The following is a 14,541-nucleotide window of genomic DNA, read 5'->3' as shown; positions in this document are numbered from 1 at the left end:
GTGTCCCAGGCCCTCGCTCCAAGCACACAGGCCCCGGGGGCCCCAGTGTCCCAGGCCCTCGCTCCAAGCACACAGGCCCCGGGGGCCCCAGTGTCCCTGGCCCTCGCTCCAAACACACAGGCCCCGGGGGCCCCAGTGTCCCAGGATCTCGCTCCAAACACACAGGCCCCGGGGGCCCCAGTGTCCCAGGCCCTCGCTCCAAACACACAGGCCCCGGGGGGCCCCAGTGTCCCAGGCCCTCGCCCCAAACACACAGGCCCCGGGGGCCCCAGTGTCCCAGTCCCTCGCTCCAAACACACAGGCCCCGGGGGCCCCAGTGTCCCAGGCCCTCGCTCCAAGCACACAGGCCCCGGGGGCCCCAGTGTCCCAGGCCCTCGCTCCAAGCACACAGGCCCCGGGGGCCCCAGTGTCCCAGGCCCTGGGCCATGGACAGAGTTTCGGCTGCTGCTCAGCCTTCAGCCACCCGAGGGAAGTTTACAGCAAGAATCATTAATCCCCAACCCTCCACACAGAGCAATTAAAAGCCCACGAGGTGGGGAAAAGGGAGATTTAACCCTTTCCCGGCCGTCAGTGTGCAAAGCGCTGAGCTGGGGCCCAGGCAGTCACCCAGCAACAAATCAGCAACAAGTTCAAAGCCACTTACTGCTCGGCAGGGTCTCCTGGCTCCGCTTCTCCTCTGGATCCCGGATTTCTCTCACTTTTTACCCCCGTGTGCGTCTCTGGACTCTGCCTGTCTTTCTCCTGAGTCTTTTTTGGATCCTGCCTGGAGCTCGGGATCCTGCCTGCGTGCGGGTCCCCTCCCTGGATCCTGCCTGCGTGCGGGTCCCCTCCCTGGAGCTCGGGATCCTGCCTGCGTGGGGTCCCCTCCCTGGATCCTGCCTGTGTGTGTGCGGGTCCCCTCCCTGGATCCTGCCTGTGTGTGTGCGGGTCCCCTCCCTGGATCCTGCCTGCGTGCGGGTCCCCTCCCTGGATCCTGCTGCCTGCGTCTATCTTCTCCCCGGCGCTCCCGATGGCCGCCTCCTGCTTCCCGGCTGCCTCGCTCGCTGCTGCTGCTGCTGCTGCACGAGGCGGCGCTTCGGTGCCTCTGTCCCCGGCTGCCGCATGTGACTGCTGCTTTCTGGATCCGGTCTGCGCCTCTCAGCTCCTGGGCTCCGGGCGCTGGACGGATGTCTCGCTCTCTCTCGCTCTCTCTCTATGGGATCTGGGCCCTCCCTCTCTCCCTCCCCCCCCTGGGGTTTCCTGCTTTGTCCTCTCCAGAGCTGATCTCCTGTGAGCGCTGCCTTTCCCACCATCTCACTGCTCAGTCTTGGCCCTTCCCTCACTAACCACATGGGGCAAAATGCCTGAAACCGTTCACAGGCAAACCCGAAAGGGTCAAGGAAGAAACTCCCCCTACACGTTTCCACTGAAAAAAGTCTAGCAGCTGATGAAAAGGGGCTAGAAATGGTGTTAGACGCCTGTTTGTAAAACTACCCGACTCTATGGCCTGTGCCAGCACTGCAGAGACAGAAGAGGCCAAAGCTGCCATTCCCTGCACATTAAAACCAATTAGAAACCCGAGCTGGAGGCCTCTCTCCCCCAATGAGAACTGGCCCACTGTCCCAGCCTGGCATTAAGGCACATCATCCCTTCTGAACCAGAACTGACCCAGTGGCCCAGGCTGGTGTTAGGGGTCCCCATCCCCTCTCTGTGCCAGTGCTTATGCAGTGTCCCAGCCTGGTGTTAGGGGTCCCCATCCCCTCTCTGTGCCAGTGCTTATGCAGTGTCCCAGCCTGGTGTTAGGGGTCCCCATCCCCTCTCTGCGCCAGTGCTTACTCAGTGTCCCAGCCTGGTGTTAGGGGTCCCCATCCCCTCTCTGTGCCAGTGCTTATGCAGTGTCCCAGCCTGGTGTTAGGGGTCCCCATCCCCTCTCTGTGCCAGTGCTTATGCAGTGTCCCAGCCTGGTGTTAGGGGTCCCCATCCCCTCTCTGTGCCAGTGCTTACTCAGTGTCCCAGCCTGGTGTTAGGGGTCCCCATCCCCTCTCTGTGCCAGTGCTTATGCAGTGTCCCAGCCTGGTGTTAGGGGTCCCCATCCCCTCTCTGCGCCAGTGCTTACGCAGTGTCCCAGCCTGGTGTTAGGGGTCCCCATCCCCTCTCTGTGCCAGTGCTTACTCAGTGTCCCAGCCTGGTGTTAGGGGTCCCCATCCCCTCTCTGTGCCAGTGCTTACTCAGTGTCCCAGCCTGGTGTTAGGGGTCCCCATCCCCTCCCTGCGCCAGTGCTTATGCAGTGTCCCAGCCTGGTGTTAGGGGTCCCCATCCCCTCTCTGTGCCAGTGCTTACTCAGTGTCCCAGCCTGGTGTTAGGGGTCCCCATCCCCTCTCTGTGCCAGTGCTTATGCAGTGTCCCAGCCTGGTGTTAGGGGTCCCCATCCCCTCTCTGCGCCAGTGCTTATGCAGTGTCCCAGCCTGGTGTTAGGGGTCCCCATCCCCTCTCTGTGCCAGTGCTTACTCAGTGTCCCAGCCTGGTGTTAGGGGTCCCCATCCCCTCTCTGTGCCAGTGCTTATGCAGTGTCCCAGCCTGGTGTTAGGGGTCCCCATCCCCTCTCTGTGCCAGTGCTTATGCAGTGTCCCAGGCTGGTGTTAGGGGTCCCCATCCCCTCTCTGTGCCAGTGCTTATGCAGTGTCCCAGCCTGGTGTTAGGGGTCCCTATCCCCTCTCTGTGCCAGTGCTTACCCAGTGTCCCAGGCTGGTGTTAGGGGTCCCCATCCCCTCTCTGTGCCAGTGCTTACCCAGTGTCCCAGGCTGGTGTTAGGGGTCCCTATCCCCTCTCTGCGCCAGTGCTTATGCAGTGTCCCAGGCTGGTGTTAGGGGTCCCCATCCCCTCTCTGTGCCAGTGCTTATGCAGTGTCCCAGGCTGGTGTTAGGGGTCCCTATCCCCTCTCTGCGCCATTGCTTATGCAGTGTCCCAGCCTGGTGTTAGGGGTCCCTATCCCCTCTCTGCACCAGTGCTTACCCAGTGTCCCAGGCTGGTATTAGGGGTCCCCATCCCCTCTCTGTGCCAGTGCTTATGCGGTGTCCCAGCCTGGTGTTAGGGATCACCCTCCCCTCTCTGCGCCAGTGCTTACCCGGTGTCCCAGGCTGGTGTTAGGGGTCCCTATCCCCTCTCTGCGCCAGTGCTTATGCAGTGTCCCAGGCTGGTGTTAGGGGTCCCCATCCCCTCTCTGTGCCAGTGCTTATGCAGTGTCCCAGGCTGGTGTTAGGGGCCCCCATCCCTTCTCTGCGCCAGTGCTTACCCGCTGTCCCAGCCTGGTGTTAGGGATCCCTATCCCCTCTCTGCGCCATTGCTTATGCAGTGTCCCAGCCTGGTGTTAGGGGTCCCTATCCCCTCTCTGCACCAGTGCTTACCCGGTGTCCCAGCCTGGTGTTAGGGGTCCCCATCCCCTCTCTGTGCCAGTGCTTATGCAGTGTCCCAGCCTGGTGTTAGGGGCCCCTATCCCCTCTCTGTGCCAGTGCTTACGCAGTGTCCCAGCCTGGTGTTAGGTGTCCCTATCTCCTCTCTGTACCAGTGCTTACCCAGTGTCCCAGCCTGGTGTTAGGGGTCCCTATCCCCACTCTGCGCCAGTGCTTATTCAGTGTCCCAGCCTGGTATTAGGGGTCCCCATCCCCTCTCTGCACCAGTGCTTATGCAGTGTCCCAGGCTGGTGTTAGTGGTCCCCATCCCCTCCCTGCGCCAGTGCTTATGCAGTGTCCCAGCCTGGTGTTAGGGGTCCCTATGCCCTCTCTGCACCAGTGCTTATGCAGTGTCCCAGGCTGGTGTTAGGGGTCCCCATCCCCTCCCTGCGCCAGTGCTTATGCAGTGTCCCAGCCTGGTGTTAGGGGTCCCTATGCCCTCTCTGCACCAGTGCTTACCCAGTGTCCCAGGCTGGTGTTAGGGGTCCCTATCCCCTCTCTGCGCCCGTGCTTACCCGGTGTCCCAGCCTGGTGTTAGGGGTCCCCATCCCCTCTTTGCATCAGTGCTTTCCAGGTGTCCCCTCATGACCTTAGGGGTCCCTCTCTCCTCTCTGCGCCAGTGCTTATGCAGTGTCCCAGCCTGGTGTTAGGGATCACCCTCCCCTCTCTGCGCCAGTGCTTACCCGGTGTCCCAGCCTGGTGTTAGGGGTCCCTATCCCCTCTCTGCGCCATTGCTTATGCAGTGTCCCAGCCTGGAGTTAGGGGTCCCTGTCCCCTCTCTGCACCAGTGCTTATGCAGTGTCCCAGCCTGGTGTTAGGGGTCCCTATCCCCTCTCTGCACCAGTGCTTATGCAGTGTCCCAGCCTGGTGTTAGGGGTCCCTATGCCCTCTCTGCACCAGTGCTTACCCAGTGTCCCAGGCTGGTGTTAGGGGTCCCTATCCCCTCTCTGCACCAGTGCTTATGCAGTGTCCCAGCCTGGTGTTAGGGGTCCCTATCCCCTCTCTGCACCAGTGCTTATGCAGTGTCCCAGCCTGGTGTTAGGGGTCCCCATCCCCTCTCTGCACCAGTGCTTATGCAGTGTCCCAGCCTAGTGTGAGGGGTCCCCATCCCCTCTCTGCACCAGTGCTTATGCAGTGTCCCAGCCTGGTGTTAGGGGTCCCTATCCCCTCTCTGTGCCAGTGCTTATGCAGTGTCCCAGCCTGGTGTTAGGGGCCCCTATCCCCTCTCTGTGCCAGTGCTTATGCAGTGTCCCAGGCTGGTGTTAGGGGTCCCCATCCCCTCTCTGTGCCAGTGCTTATGCAGTGTCCCAGGCTGGTGTTAGGGGTCCCCATCCCCTCTCTGTGCCAGTGCTTACCCGGTGTCCCAGCCTGGTGTTAGGGGTCCCTATGCCCTCTCTGCGCCAGTGCTTATGCAGTGTCCCACCCTGGTGTTAGGGGCCCCTATCCCCTCTCTGTGCCAGTGCTTATGCAGTGTCCCAGGCTGGTGTTAGGGGTCCCCATCCCCTCTCTGTGCCAGTGCTTATGCAGTGTCCCAGGCTGGTGTTAGGGGTCCCCATCCCCTCTCTGTGCCAGTGCTTACCCGGTGTCCCAGCCTGGTGTTAGGGGTCCCTATGCCCTCTCTGCGCCAGTGCTTATGCAGTGTCCCAGCCTGGTGTTAGGGGTCCCTATGCCCTCTCTGTGCCAGTGCTTATGCAGTGTCCCAGGCTGGTGTTAGGGGTCCCCATCCCCTCTCTGTGCCAGTGCTTATGCAGTGTCCCAGGCTGGGGTTAGGGGTCTCCTCTCTGCGCCAGTGGTTACCCAGTGTCCCAGGCTGGGGTTAGGGGTCCCCATCCCCTCTAAGCCAGAACTGACCCAGTGTCCGCTCATGACGTTAGGGGGTGCTCCTCCCTCCCGGATCTAGCATGGTGTTTCATGTCCTTTTCTCTCTGGGAGTCAGCACATTGGGTCGGAACATTTCTAAGCTCCTTAAACGTAGCTGGAAACTGAGCCCCGGCTGTAGTCAGCAATGTCCTTCTGCCACCTAAAGTAGCCTCCTGAAGATTAAAACCCTTTCTAAGCTTTCTTGTTGCTTTCCTTGATCCCGTTTTTGTGTGCAAAATAAAAAACTCAGCTGCAAAGGGGAAATGTGGAGAGCAGACAATTAACAAAGGAATTACCAGGCCAAGGGGAAGGGGGAGGGGCATAGGAAGAAAAGGGCTTTGTTTCTGTTTCCATAGCAACCCCCAGGACCCCTGAAGAGGGCGAGGGCAGTGTTGGGGGTGACGCATACACAGACATTCACGTCCCTTACCCCTCTGAGGGGAAAAAGGGAGTGTGAGTGTGAGTGTGCCCACTGGCGCTAAGAGGCTGGTTCTGGGCCACAGCCCGGATCTAATACATCAGAGGCACCTGGAACCCAATCCCTCGCTCTCACAGAGGGAACAAGCTGCAGCTGCCTGCAAATGGAAGCAGAGGCAGGAAACCAGCAGAAAAGCCCCTGCAGGATGGTGGGATTTATACCTCTTTCCTTCAGCGAGGGAGGTGGAAAGGTTCGCAGAGCAAAGGAAGCAGTAAGTCACGAGGGCCCAGTGAGCTGGAGATGGAAGTCCAGGCAAGAGCCAGGACAAAATCCTCAATTCTACTGCTGTCCTTCCGGAAGAACATGGAGCTGTAAAAATGCTGCATTTAATCCGCCCCGCAACCCTGCCCGAGGTGCATTTGTACACCCAGCAGTGACTGGCGCGAGGCCTGGATAGGGCCAGAGAGACAGAAGACGTAAGGTGACCAAGGCAGGAGCCAGGCCTCTCCTGCAGCAAGGCCCTGGACTTCTCTTGAGTTTCTCAGAGCCCCTGACAAGAGTGACCCTCCTTCTACCGTGCTCACCTTTACAGCTTCTGCAAGCCAGCACTGACTATGGGTTTTCCAGCTGCCCATGGCTGCAATGACCAGGCTGGCTGGCAGCTCCTTCCAGAACCTCCTCCCTGAGGGCACTGCTGCTGCACCCCCAGCCAACCTGGGGACGGAGACGTTGGAGCCTTTCGGCTTCTTTTCAGCATTGAGGCAGGGGTACAATGTGCATAACAACCAAAATAAAACCATGAACTATAGAAACCAATGCCCCAATATTTACAAATCATCCAAACACCACTTTACAAAAGTAAAACTGTTAAAATTACTAACCAAGCTCCAGAGCACAAATCATTTCCAACAGCAAATAAAATCTGAGCCCAAGCCATGGAGAAGGAACCCTTCCCAGTCCCCTCTCCATTCTCCGCAGCAAAGCAGAGATGAGCATCTCTGCCAGGGCTTTGTGCAGCGCACTAATGACTTTATCTGGACAGGGACGCAGCTGCTTTACAGACCCAGGCCACTGATTCTATTTATAAGGAGAACCAAGCTGAGGAAAATATCATCAAGTGCGCACCATCAGGTTCTGCCAAACCTCAAAACATTGTCATAGACCAATCAGATCAACACGTGGATGGGACACTTCCAAAGAACACCGTTCCAGTGAGCCAGTACTGACCCAGTGTCCCAGCATAGGGGAAGGGTCACTCCCCCCTGTGAGCCAGTACTGACCCAGTGTCCCAGCATAGGGGTAGGGTCACTCCCCCTGTGAGCCAGTACTGACCCAGTGTCCCAGCATAGGGGTAGAGTCACTTCCCCTGTGAGCCAGTACTGACCCAGTGTCCCAGCATAGGGGAAGGGTCACTCCCCCCTGTGAGCCAGTACTGACCCAGTGTCCCAGCATAGGGGTAGGGTCACTCCCCCTGTGAGCCAGTACTGACCCAGTGTCCCAGCATAGGGGTAGAGTCACTTCCCCTGTGAGCCAGTACTGACCCAGTGTCCCAGCATAGGGGTAGAGTCACTTCCCCTGTGAGCCAGTACTGACCCAGTGTCCCAGCATAGGGGAAGGGTCACTCCCCCCTGTGAGCCAGTACTGACCCAGTGTCCCAGCATAGGGGTAGGGTCACTCCCCCTTTGAGCCAGTACTGATCCAGTGTCCCAGCATAGGGGTAGAGTCACTTCCCCTGTGAGCCAGTACTGACCCAGTGTCCCAGCATAGGGGTAGGGTCACTCCTCCTGTGAGCCAGTACTGACCCAGTGTCCCAGCATAGGGGTAGGGTCACTCCCCCTGTGAGCCAGTACTGATCCAGTGTCCCAGCATAGAGGAAGGGTCACTCCCCCCTGTGAGCCAGTACTGATCCAGTATCCCAGCATAGGGGAAGGGTCACTCCCCCTGTGAGCCAGTACTGATCCAGTGTCCCAGCATAGGGGTAGAGTCACTTCCCCTGTGAGCCAGTACTGACCCAGTGTCCCAGCATAGGGGTAGAGTCACTTCCCCTGTGAGCCAGTACTGACCCAGTGTCCCAGCATAGGGGAAGGGTCACTCCCCCCTGTGAGCCAGTACTGACCCAGTGTCCCAGCATAGGGGTAGGGTCACTCCCCCTGTGAGCCAGTACTGACCCGGTATCTCAGCATAGGGGTAGGGTCACTCCCCCCTGTGAGCCAGTACTGATCCAGTGTCCCAGCATAGGGGTAGGGTCACTCCTCCTGTGAGCCAGTACTGACCCAGTGTCCCAGCATAGGGGTAGGGTCACTCCCCCTGTGAGCCAGTACTGATCCAGTGTCCCAGCATAGAGGAAGGGTCACTCCCCCCTGTGAGCCAGTACTGATCCAGTGTCCCAGCATAGGGGAAGGGTCACTCCCCCTGTGAGCCAGTACTGATCCAGTGTCCCAGCATAGTGGTAGGGTCACTCCCCCCGTGAGCCAGTACTGATCCAGTGTCCCAGCATAGGGGTAGGGTCACTCCCCCCTGTGAGCCAGTACTGATCCAGTGTCCCAGCATAGGGGAAGGGTCACTCGCCCCTGTGAGCCAGTACTGATCCAGTGTCCCAGCATAGAGGAAGGGTCACTCCCCCCTGTGAGCCAGTACTGATCCAGTGTCCCAGCATAGGGGAAGGGTCACTCCCCCCTGTGAGCCAGTACTGATCCAGTGTCCCAGCATAGAGGTAGGGTCACTCCCCCTGTGAGCCAGTACTGATCCAGTGTCCCAGCATAGGGGAAGGGTCACTCCCCCTGTGAGCCAGTACTGATCCAGTGTCCCAGCATAGGGGAAGGGTCACTCGCCCCTGTGAGCCAGTACTGATCCAGTGTCCCAGCATAGGGGAAGGGTCACTCGCCCCTGTGAGCCAGTACTGATCCAGTGTCCCAGCATAGGGGAAGGGTCACTCCCCCTGTGAGCCAGTACTGATCCAGTGTCCCAGCATAGGGGAAGGGTCACTCGCCCCTGTGAGCCAGTACTGATCCAGTGTCCCAGCATAGGGGAAGGGTCACTCCCCCTGTGAGCCAGTACTGATCCAGTGTCCCAGCATAGGGGTAGGGTCACTCCCTCTGTGAGCCAGTACTGATCCAGTGTCCCAGCATAGGGGAAGGGTCACTCCCCCCTGTGAGCCAGTACTGATCCAGTGTCCCAGCATAGGGGAAGGGTCACTCCCCCTGTGAGCCAGTACTGATCCAGTGTCCACAGCATAGGGGAAGGGTCACTCCCCCTGTGAGCCAGTACTGATCCAGTGTCCCAGCATAGGGGAAGGGTCACTCGCCCCTGTGAGCCAGTACTGACCCAGTGTCCCAGCATAGGGGAAGGGTCACTCCCCCTGTGAGCCAGTACTGATCCAGTGTCCCAGCATAGGGGAAGGGTCACTCCCCCTGGGAGCCAGTACTGATCCAGTGTCCCAGCATAGGGGAAGGGTCACTCGCCCCTGTGAGCCAGTACTGACCCAGTGTCCCAGCATAGGGGAAGGGTCACTCGCCCCTGTGAGCCAGTACTGACCCAGTGTCCAGGCATAGGGGAAGGGTCACTCCCCCTGTGAGCCAGTACTGATCCAGTGTCCCAGCATAGAGGAAGGGTCACTCCCCCCTGTGAGCCAGTACTGATCCAGTGTCCCAGCATAGGGGAAGGGTCACTCCCCCTGTGAGCCAGTACTGATCCAGTGTCCCAGCATAGGGGTAGGGTCACTCCCCCTGTGAGCCAGTACTGACCCAGTGTCCCAGCATAGGGGAAGGGTCACTCGCCCCTGTGAGCCAGTACTGACCCAGTGTCCCAGCATAGGGGAAGGGTCACTCGCCCCTGTGAGCCAGTACTGACCCAGTGTCCCAGCATAGAGGAAGGGTCACTCCCCCCTGTGAGCCAGTACTGATCCAGTGTCCCAGCATAGGGAAGGGTCACTCCCCCTGTGAGCCAGTACTGATCCAGTGTCCCAGCATAGGGGAAGGGTCACTCCCCCTGTGAGCCAGTACTGATCCAGTGTCCCAGCATAGGGGAAGGGTCACTCCCCCTGTGAGCCAGTACTGATCCAGTGTCCCAGCATAGGGGAAGGGTCACTCCCCCTGTGAGCCAGTACTGATCCAGTGTCCCAGCATAGGGGAAGGGTCACTCGCCCCTGTGAGCCAGTACTGACCCAGTGTCCCAGCATAGAGGAAGGGTCACTCCCCCCTGTGAGCCAGTACTGATCCAGTGTCCCAGCATAGGGGAAGGGTCACTCCCCCTGTGAGCCAGTACTGATCCAGTGTCCCAGCATAGGGGTAGGGTCACTCCCCCTGTGAGCCAGTACTGATCCAGTGCCCCGGAATAGGGGAAGGGTCACTCCCCCTGTGAGCCAGTACTGACCCAGTGTCCCAGCATAGGGGAAGGGTCACTCCCCCTGTGAGCCAGTACTGATCCAGTGTCCCAGCATAGGGGAAGGGTCACTCCCCCTGTGAGCCAGTACTGATCCAGTGTCCCAGCATAGGGGAAGGGTCACTCGCCCCTGTGAGCCAGTACTGACCCAGTGTCCCAGCATAGGGGAAGGGTCACTCCCCCCTGTGAGCCAGTACTGATCCAGTGTCCCAGCATAGGGGAAGGGTCACTCGCCCCTGTGAGCCAGTACTGACCCAGTGTCCCAGCATAGGGGAAGGGTCACTCCCCCTGTGAGCCAGTACTGATCCAGTGTCCCAGCCTAGAGGAAGGGTCACTCCCCCCTGTGAGCCAGTACTGATCCAGTGTCCCAGCATAGGGGAAGGGTCACTCCCCCTGTGAGCCAGTACTGATCCAGTGTCCCAGCATAGGGGTAGGGTCACTCCCCCTGTGAGCCAGTACTGACCCAGTGTCCCAGCATAGGGGAAGGGTCACTCGCCCCTGTGAGCCAGTACTGACCCAGTGTCCCAGCATAGGGGAAGGGTCACTCGCCCCTGTGAGCCAGTACTGACCCAGTGTCCCAGCATAGGGGAGGGTCACTCCCCCTGTGAGCCAGTACTGATCTAGTGTCCCAGCATAGAGGAAGGGTCACTCCCCCTGTGAGCCAGTACTGATCCAGTGTCCCAGCATAGGGGAAGGGTCACTCCCCCTGTGAGCCAGTACTGATCCAGTGTCCCAGCATAGAGGAAGGGTCACTCCCCCTGTGAGCCAGTACTGATCCAGTGTCCCAGCATAGGGGAAGGGTCACTCCCCCTGTGAGCCAGTACTGATCCAGTGTCCCAGCATGGTGTCAGGGGACCCTCTCAGTCAATACTGGCTATAAAGGAGGCTCCAAAATCTATTTTCAGCTCAGTTCCTAATTGCTGGCAGGGTAGACTAATAATGATCCATGGCCCCAGGCAAAACGGTCATTGGCCCCTTGTTAGCCTCTAACCTCCCATCTGGAGCTAGGGGAGAGTGCTGTGGGCCCTCAAGCAATGCCCTATTGTGCGAATGGTCTGTTCACCCCCAACTGTAACATCCACAAAAATGCATCAAAGTGTCCTGAATGATGGGTACAGGCTGCAGTACTGGGGGATCAGGACCTACATCTCCAGTGCCAGGGGCTCAGGCTCTGCGAGGCTGCAGTACTGGGGGGAAAGGGGGGGGGGAAAGCCTGTGTCTCCAGTGCCAGGGGCTCAGGCTCTGCGAGGCTGCAGTACTGGGGGATCAGGGACTGTATTTTGGTGCATAAAGCGCTGAATCCAGCTGTGCAGCGGATGGCAATGGTAAATCACAAATCCGTAAAAAGGTTTGTTTGTTAAGAGTCTGTCTGGCTGTCTGTAAATAAATAAATAAATAAATTTCAGGAGTTGGCAACCCTAGCAGAGTTTCTAAATGTCCTGGCACTGTCCACTTTCACTAAGCAGCGACACTGTCCAAGGCTCTCTCTTGTACCTGCCCCAGCTTCAGGCACTCAATACCATGACAAAGTCATATGAGTTAATTTACAGATGTGCAATAAACATGAAGGAAGCTGCCAAATTTACCAACAGGATGCACTTTTCTGATAGCGCGATCAGTATCAAGAAGTGAAATTTACTGCTAGAAGGACAGAGATAAAGAAACCAGGCTAACTTCCTAGCAACAGCTTCTGAGTCACATCCAGGGCACCTTTATCTTCATTAGCTCCTGTGCTTTTAAGTTGGTCAAGTTTTACAAATAGGGAGACTGCTTAGAAATAGAAAACAGAACTCTGTGTTACATATCTGCCAGTACACCTGCCCTACAGCACCACCTGCATGACCCGCCCCCCACCTGTCTGCCAATGCTCCTCAGCTCTACCCTGCAGCACCTCCTGCAACTCCGACATTCAGGACCTCCCCTCCATACAAACACAACCGTGCCAGTGCACCTGCCCTACAGCACTCCCTGCTTTTCAATACTGAGACCTCCACCCATATCTGTCAATACACCTCAGTCATAGCTTGCAGCACCCCCTTCTACTCCAGTCCTGAAATCCCCACACACAGCTCTACCAATGCTCCTCACTCCTGCCCTGCAGCACCCCCTGCTATTCCAGTACTGAGACCCTCACACACAGCTCTGCCCATGCACCTCACTCCTGCCCTGCAGCACCACCTGCTTTTCCAGTACTGAGACCCTCACACACAGCTCTGCCAATGCACCTCACTCCTGCCCTGCAGCACCTCCTGCTATTCCAGTACTGAGACCCTCACACACAGCTCTGCCAATGCACCTCACTCCTGCCCTGCAGCACCCACTGCTATTCCAGTACTGAGACCCTCACACACAGCTCTGCCAATGCACCTCACTCCTGCCCTGCAGCACCCCCTGCTTTTCCAGTACTGAGACCCTCACACACACACAGCTCTGCCCTTGCACCTCACTCCTGCCCTGCAGCACCCCCTGCTATTCCAGTACTGAGACCCCCATACACAGCTCTGCCAATGCTCCTCACTCCTGCCCTGCAGCACCCCCTGCTATTCCAGTACTGAGACCCTCACACACAGCTCTGCCAATGCTCCTCACTCCTGCCCTGCAGCACCCCCTGCTATTCCAGTACTGAGACCCCCATACACAGCTCTGCCAATGCTCCTCACTCCTGCCCTGCAGCTCCCCCTGCTATCCCAGTACTGAGACCCTCACACACAGCTCTGCCAATGCACCTCACTCCTGCCCTGCAGCACCCCCTGCTATCCCAGTACTGAGACCCTCACACACAGCTCTGCCAATGCTCCTCACTCCTGCTGTGCAGCAGCCCCTGCCTGTTTAACATCTGCTTTTGGATACAGTTACATCGTGGCAGAACTGGTCTTGTTAGCCAATCTCAGCACAGGGAGGCTTATAACAGGTCTTTGCAATCTTTCAGAGACCTCTAAAATGAAACTTTTGTAAACACTTCAATAAAGGTACAGAACAAATGTGTTCTTTGTGCCTTGGTGCTGCTCGGTCTGCAGCCAGACAGATGTCACTGCTGCATGCAGGCAAGGATGGACAGACAGTTCCCCTTAATGTGATCTTTCACAGGGAATGGAAGAGAAGCTGCCCAACCGGTTTGGTTTCCAGGCAGTCAGAAGCTGGACTGGGTGGCTCCAGTTGTAGCTGGCAGTGGAGTGCAAAGGGGGAGCACACAGTTAGGGAAGTGGCACCTGGGTTCAGGTGCCAGCCGGCACTGCTCAGCAAACCTTCGTTCTGTGTCACACTCCATGCAATCCTCGCAGGCACAGAAATCTCAAAGGTTTTGCCGAGTAGCCTGGGATAGTACCAGGTTTGAATTCAGAAATGTTATCTGCAAAGATACTGCTAAAATAGTGCATTAAACAACTGGAATCCATTTTTATGAATATTTGTTGATGCATTAGTTCTTTAGCTCATGCATTACTCATGTTTATGCCCATCAACACTGTTCACTGTTACCTGTATATCCCAATTTAGCCTACCCTCTTTTTAGCTATTCCCTACATTTATTCACGTTATTTGACAAGTTATTGTTGTCTATTTAATATTTATGTTCTTATGTTCAGAAACTCTGTTTAATGTAACGCCTTAACAGTGACAGTTATGTTCTATGGAAACCGACCTGATTTGATATTTGTATCGAGAATGTCGGTATATAAAAATCCTAAATAAATAAATAAATATGAAAAGCTCCCTTTTCTCTGGAGCCTGAGTGACAGGGCCCTGCATTCAGGTCAGGAGTCCTTTTTCTGGTGCAGTGCTCCAGAGCCCTCGTTCTTCTGGGCCCACAGCAAGGGGAAAAAAAAATAAATATGCTGCTCATTCTGTGCGGCAAACAAAGGCAGAGGCTGGAAATAGAAACTTGATGCTGGTGCTGCCAGGAGCCTGTGAGATAACGTCTGTGGGGAACAGTGGGCCCATTGTGCGGCTGTCACTGTCCCCATTGTTGGGCGGCAGGAGCCAGGGGCTATTGTCCTCTGCCTTTGTCCTCCTGGGCTCCCCTTTGTTTGCCTTTGCAGGGTGTCTCATTCCTCCCTCCTTTGTCTTCCGCCTCCATCGGCTTTGTGCTTGCTAATTGTTTCTGTGCACTGCTTCCCAGCAGCGCTGTGGCTTTTCTCTTCATGCATTCAGGGGCATTGGCTTTTCCCCTTCTCCTGCAGCAGAAACTGTATCCCTTTTCCCTTGCAGATGTTTTATGGATCTGTTCCTCTTTCCAGCTTTTACTATTTGCATATTCAAATTCATTCCATGGTGGCCTGGTTTCACTCATTGGAGAAACGAAGAGCAAAACTCAGAAAGGAGGATGTAAAACAGGCAGGTTCCACCCCATTCTGCAGAGGGGACAAATAATCTGGGCCCTTGGAAACGGGTGGAGTTCACTCCACGGAGGGGGGGGGGGGGGGGTACTAGTGCTCTGCCACAGGGACCCGGCCTTGC

General features: G+C 57.2%; 1 protein-coding gene across 3 annotated transcripts in view; it reads right to left on the bottom strand.

The window, feature by feature from the left end:
- Positions 1 to 1,212, bottom strand: part of SOX13 (SRY-box transcription factor 13) — a 69,779-nt gene extending 68,567 nt beyond the window's left edge. For all 3 annotated transcript variants that reach the window (XM_029574288.1, XM_029574287.1, XM_029574289.1), the window contains exon 1: positions 644 to 1,212. The gene's annotated coding sequence lies outside the window, so the exon portion shown is untranslated. The remainder of the gene's footprint in view (positions 1 to 643) is intronic.
- Between the last annotated feature and the right edge of the window lie 13,329 nt (positions 1,213 to 14,541).

The sequence above is a fragment of the Rhinatrema bivittatum genome, chromosome 12 (genome assembly GCF_901001135.1).
Source record: "Rhinatrema bivittatum chromosome 12, aRhiBiv1.1, whole genome shotgun sequence".
Taxonomy (NCBI): domain Eukaryota; kingdom Metazoa; phylum Chordata; class Amphibia; order Gymnophiona; family Rhinatrematidae; genus Rhinatrema; species Rhinatrema bivittatum.
The sequence above is the reverse complement of the archived record's forward strand: the minus strand, read 5'-3'. Positions and strand labels throughout refer to the sequence as shown.